The sequence below is a fragment of the Geotrypetes seraphini genome, chromosome 8 (assembly GCF_902459505.1).
Source record: "Geotrypetes seraphini chromosome 8, aGeoSer1.1, whole genome shotgun sequence".
Taxonomy (NCBI): domain Eukaryota; kingdom Metazoa; phylum Chordata; class Amphibia; order Gymnophiona; family Dermophiidae; genus Geotrypetes; species Geotrypetes seraphini.
The window spans coordinates 60,839,406-60,845,755 of record NC_047091.1 but is presented as its reverse complement, the minus strand read 5'-3'; positions in this window follow the sequence as shown (position 1 = coordinate 60,845,755).

The window sequence follows — 6,350 nt, the reverse complement described above, 5'->3', positions numbered from 1 at the left end:
TTCAAATGCACAAAGGCCCATGCAATCTGTCTCAAAAGTTGATCGGGCCAAGGCCATTCAGCTGCCAATGTTGTATTCCTTCCCCTCTCTGAAGATAGTTAAGACCAGTGGCAAGATAAAAGCGAACCATGCTTCAGACCCTTTATTTCTGTGTTCACCTGGAATTAGCAACATCTGATACAGTTTAAGGATTATCTCTATAAGAAATATTGAAAAGGTGGTAGGCATGTTTTAGCAAGAAGGAAGATGAGAATCAAAATCATCCCCTTTCTTGCAAGAGGTAACTAATCCTAACAGAATCCTTCTTAGAAATCTTAGAGGGTCTCTTAAGAAATGACTAGGCCAATCTGTGGCAAACTGAGAATGAGTGGTGCCTGGGATGATGGTGCCCCTCCCTGCTTTCTTCTCTGCCCCCCGCTCCTTCCTTATCCCCCCCCCCCCGCTGCATGCGCCCCCCTTCCCTTCCCCGTACCTCTTTAATTTTCCTAGTGCGAGCAGCATCATGAACTTGCTGCCTGCATCGTGTTATCTCTCTCTCTGACGTTACTTTCTAGGTGCGAGACTCGGAAATGAAATCTGAGATTCCCTGACATGGCCGTTCAACTGATTGCAGCAGGGAGATTTCTTTGCCGCAATCAGTTTAGCGGCTATGTCTATCTGAAATGTAGGCCAGCATTTTAATGGCCTACATTTCAGACGCCTAGGGCCACTTAAGCCTAAGGCCACTTCTGGGTGAAACCACGCCCAGCCTTGGGTGAGCTTAAGCATCCTTAGGCGGCCTGCCTCCAGTTGGGATTTTTTTTTTAGAAAACGTGCATCTCGATTGGCTGGTTAGACAGCGGTAGGACACCTACTACCACCTATAATCAGGACACCATTTATAGAATATGCCCCTAAGTGCAGACAGCATGTGCTCAAGAGCAAATACTGATGGAAAAATTAATTCTCTCATTAATTTCTGCTTAATCTAGTGTTACCAGATTATGACGTGTCCGGGTAAATCCAGACATTTGGTAACCCTAGCTTAATCATTAAAAACACCAAGCTTGGGGGGCGCTAGTGAGCACCGACGAAGATGGCTGCTTAGAGTCTTTGCTCCGGCGCTAAATCAGCTCAAGAATCAATATCAGCATACTCGCTCGGGTGTATTCACTTTTAAAACTGGTCGGGCACCTTGCTAAACACCATGGCCACTGCGAAATCAGGGAAAAAGCGCAGTATGGAGCCGGCCTCTCCCTCTAAATCGACCGCGAAGCTGGATGAGGAAACGGCGACTTCCCTGCTCACATAATTTAGCGCCCTGCGCACGCTCATGGGGGACATGAAAAATGACCTCGACGAAATAAAATCTGAGTTTCACACTTTTAAGGCTGAGCTCACGGATCTAAATAGACGCATGGATGTAGTGGAAAACATCTCACAGGTCCATTCTGAAAATATCAAAACCCTACAATGACAGAACAAACACATCACACTCCTCGAGACTGAGCTGGCAGACAGTAACAACTGCGCTCGTCGTAACAATTTCAGGATTCTTGGCCTACCTGAATCGCGGGAGGGCCGCGACCTGATTAAATTTCTGGAATCCACTGGCCCGAAATTGCTGGACCTTGAATTTAGTCACGCATTCGAGATTGAACTTGCGGACAGGATTCCTACCCACCTACTCTGACAACAACAGGTATCCTAGACCGGTCATAGTGAGACTACACAGGTGCTGGACATCATGCAGCGTGCTCGCCTGAAGGCTCCAATAAAACTGGAGGGCCATATGCTGTTGTTTGTATCAGACCTCTGTAAGCAAACAACTGCTGGAGTATCATCCTAAGCTTAAACAACTTGGTGCAAGATTTGGCATGTTATATCCGGCGAAGCTCAGTTACCTACAACAATTGTACCAAAGATTTCATGTCTCCCAATGAACTTGCAGATTACATCGAAGCTCTTACCTAGCAAAATTAACAACATCTGATAAGTATATGGCTGGGACACTGTTGTTCTATACCAATGTCTCTTTCTATGCTCTTATGATATTTTCTGAGGTGTCCCTTATCTCAATACGTATGTTGATAATGCATATCCTACCTTGTGCTGTGAGTCTCTGACTCTACCCTCTTTGTGGGCTTACTGACCCTTGGTCCACTTCTTTCTCTGTATAATAGTTATTTGTTACTAATTCACTGTGTCTGTGCACTGCCAGTCATATTACTGATGTCTGATTATTATCCTTATGCAAGTACTATTGTTGGTATGTATAATGATTATCTTATCTCTCATGCTTCCACATGTCCACTTCAATTTCTCTCTGGCTCCAGTGATTTCCCTCATGTTTTCTCCTCTGTGAACTCTCACGCATCTGTTCATGACTCCTACTCTGACTGCTCATGCCTTTGAAATGTGTATCACTCAAAGTTAAAGGTTTAAATAACCCCATTAAAAGGAAAAAAATTAACAACTATATCAACACCTTCCAGGCTGATGTAATCTTCTTGCAGGAGACGCACCTTGACACTTCTGAAGCACAGAAAATAACTCTTTCATGGGCCCACCCTGCGCTATACTCTCCTGCTGTCTCCAAGAAGAATGGTGTATTAACATTCGTTCGTAAGCGATCTGATATTCTTGTCAAAGCACATCTGTCTGATTCTTTAGGTAGATGGACCCAGGTTCTGTTGGAAGTTGCAGATCATAACATCATACTGTTGAATGTCTATGGTCCTAACCTGGATGATACCCAATTTTTCATGGACTTGGCTGAAAATATCAATAAGTATCAGAATTATCATCACATTATTGGTGGTGACTTTAATGTCATACAAGACCATGTTAAAGACAGAAAATCAAGTACTCTCTAAAAAAATCCAAGAACTGGCATTTACTCCAAGATATTATCTCTCAATTCCATCTTATTGATCCGTGGCGTATTATGAATGAGGATACGAATACACCTTTTACTCATGTCCCCACAACTCCTACTCCCGTATAGATTATTTTTTAATCACTCAATCTCTTGTCAAACATGTTACTAAGTCTGAGATCCAAGCAATTAGTGTGTCTGCTCATGCTTTAATACTACTAGACCTTTCAGCCTTTGGCCTCCCTCCTGTGAGATCGCAATGGAGATTTAACAACTCGCTCCTACAGGATGAAAAGTTTAAATTACACGTCTCCAAGGCAATTGATGAATACTTTTTATTTAACTCACCAACCTCCACTAGATGGCCCATTATTTGGGATGCCTTTAAGGCATTTATTCGGGGATCGATTATCTCCTATGTAGCTTTTAAGAAGAAATCTTCCCTATTCAGACTGAATCAGCTGGAAACTGAGATTAAACTGTTAGAACAACACCATTGTGCTTGTCCTTCTGACTTACGTACTCTTCATCAGTTGCAAGACCTACGATACACCTATAATCGCACTCTCAGCATGGTTGCTGCTCAACAAATCTTCTCCCAACATGTTCAATACTTTACTGAATCTAACAAATGCAGCCATAGTCTGGCTAACTATCTGAAAGGGAAAATTGATAAAACCACTATATCAGCCATTCGCTCTGAGCATGGTGAACTTCTTACAGACCCGAGGATGATTCTTGAACAGTTCCAATTGTTCTACAACCAGCTATATTCTGCAGAGCCTGGCTCCAGAGAAGATATAGACAACTTTCTTTCTCCTCTTCAACATCAAACAGTGCCTGCAACTGCTAACGAACTCCTAGTTCTAGTTCAATATTTTTTATTGAGTTTTTTGAAAAAATATAAGAAACAGTTCAAGTACAGGGTATCAAAAAATAAAACAAAACATTTAGTATAACAAATATTCAGTTACATTGTACAATGTAGAATTGAATCGTTTTAAAAGATCTAAAGTACTAGGACTGTTCATGAAAAAATAATAAAAGAAAAGATAAGAGGAAAGAGAAATTGAAGGAAGAAAGAAAAAGAATAAAATGAGGAAAAAGATGAAGGTAAAGAAAAAGAAGAGGAAGAGGAAGAAGAAGAGAGGAGTGTCTATGAAATAGATTGAACATATGAGTCTAGGAATTTCCAGGGTGATTTACATTGTATCAAACTTTTGGAAAGTCGAATTATATTTTTCTTTTCATAAGCATATGATTCAAATTTATGATACATGCTCAAAGAATGCTAACGAACTCCTGAGCGCAACTTTGACATTGACCGAGATTGATTCTGCTATGGATGCTATGGCCAAATCCAAAACTCCTGGACCTGATGGTCTTTCCATAGAATTTTACCAGTGTTTCCGGGAACAATTGAGTCCTCGCATACTCTCATTTTTTGAGTATCTAATTTTTTCGGGAGATGTTTCCGGAACCTTCACTGAAGCTAACATCATCGTTATTCCTAGATCGGGCAAGGACCCTCTTCACATACAAAACTACAGACCCTTATCTCTTATTAATACTGATGCCAAACTATTTGCAAAACTGCTGGCTATTCGTTTACAATCTGTGCTTCCACATATCATCATGCCTGCAACAAACGGGCTTTATGCCTGGTAGGAAATCCAGCGATAACACTCGTATATTTACAAATATTATTGCCAAGGCCACCACTCTGGATGTTCCTTTAGTAGCCATGGGTCTTGATGCGGAGAAAGCGTTCGACAGAATTGAATGGTCTTTTCTGTTTACTGTCCTTGAATGGTTTGGCATCCATAGCTCTTTCAAAGCCATGATCCAAGTCTTGTATACATCACCTACCACCCAGGTCTCTATTAATGGGACTTCATCTGACTACTTTCATCCAACTCGTGGCACTAGGCAAGGCTGTCCGCTTTCTCCACTACTCTTTAACCTGGCCTTGGAACCTTTGCTACTAGCCTTCACTCAAAATGTCAATATTAAAGGTGTTCAATATGGAGCATTAGAGATTAAGGTCTGTGCCTACGCGATGTGCTACTTTACGTCACCTCTGCGTCTATTAAACCTATTCTACAATCCATTTCTGAATATTCTACGGTATCTGCTTAACAAATCTAAAACAGAAATTTTGTCCTTGAATTCTCCAGACCTATGTGACTCTATTAAGAATCTTGCTATGGACGAGCAGGAAGCTGAAATATCTTGGTGTTTACTTTGGGCCTAGCCTAGAGGACATTATAGAATATAATACAGAATTTATCTTAAGCACCATCAACTCCTTGACTTCCAAATGGTCTCCACTTCGACTTTCTTGGTGGGGACGACTTGCCACCATAAAGATGATGATAATGCCGTCCATCAACTACGTCCTTAGCATGCTACCATTATACTTACACAGATCTTCCTATAAGAAATTTGAAGCTCTTCTTATGCGATATTTATGGAATAACTCTACACCTCGTATCAGCTTGCAGAAATTGAAGAGAGACAAATCTGAGAGTGGCGTGCGCTTCCCCAGTTTTTTAACTATCACACTTCATTCATTCTGCGCCAAGGCTCTCTATGGCTTGACAATCGTAATCCAGTCTCTTTGCCCATGTGGGTGCTGATCGAAGAACAACTTGTGCAGCCTGCGGATCTAGTCTTACTCTTTTGCTGATTCAGCAGTTATTGCCTCTGGTCATTGTCATTTATCATCCACCAGACAGGCTCTCCATGAAATAGACTCTCTGCTGCCTGCAGGTTGGAACTCTACCCTCTCTGTCTACATCTGGAATAACTCCAAAATACTCATCCAAAAGAAGCCTGTCTGTTGGAATATATGGAAGACTGCTGGTATTAATCTACTTAGTCATCTATATGAAAATGGTGCCTGGACTTCCTTTGACACTCTATGCCACCGTTATGCTTTAACTCGTTCACATTATTTCCGTTGGATGCAGCTTTGTCATGCCATTAAAGCAGGATACGATGTCTGCTCTCTCACATCTGATACCCTTTCCATTTTGCCTCTGAGTGTGTTTATACAGAAAAAGCAACAGGGTCAGTCAGCAATCTGGTACCAATCCTTGCTATTATACAGAGATAATCCTGCTTTGGGGGTTATGGATGTCTGGGCAAATGATACAGGGATGCCTCTTGATTCCGATGCGTGGAAAATTGTATGGAAAGAATCCCTTACAGCACTACACTCTGCTTCCACTGCTCAGACCATGTACTATCTGCTGCACCGTGCATACTGGACCCCATATAAATTATCCAAGCTACCTAACCATGGGGACAACAAATGTTGGTCTTGTCATTCTGATATAGGCACTCTTGATCATATGATTTTTCATTGTGTAGTGGTTAAATCATTTTGGGACTCTGTGTGGGTTACCGTATCCAAGCTTTTTGATATTCAGGAACCCCTTTCTCTAGCTATTCTGATATATGGCAATCTGGGTTTACGATCTCCAATTGA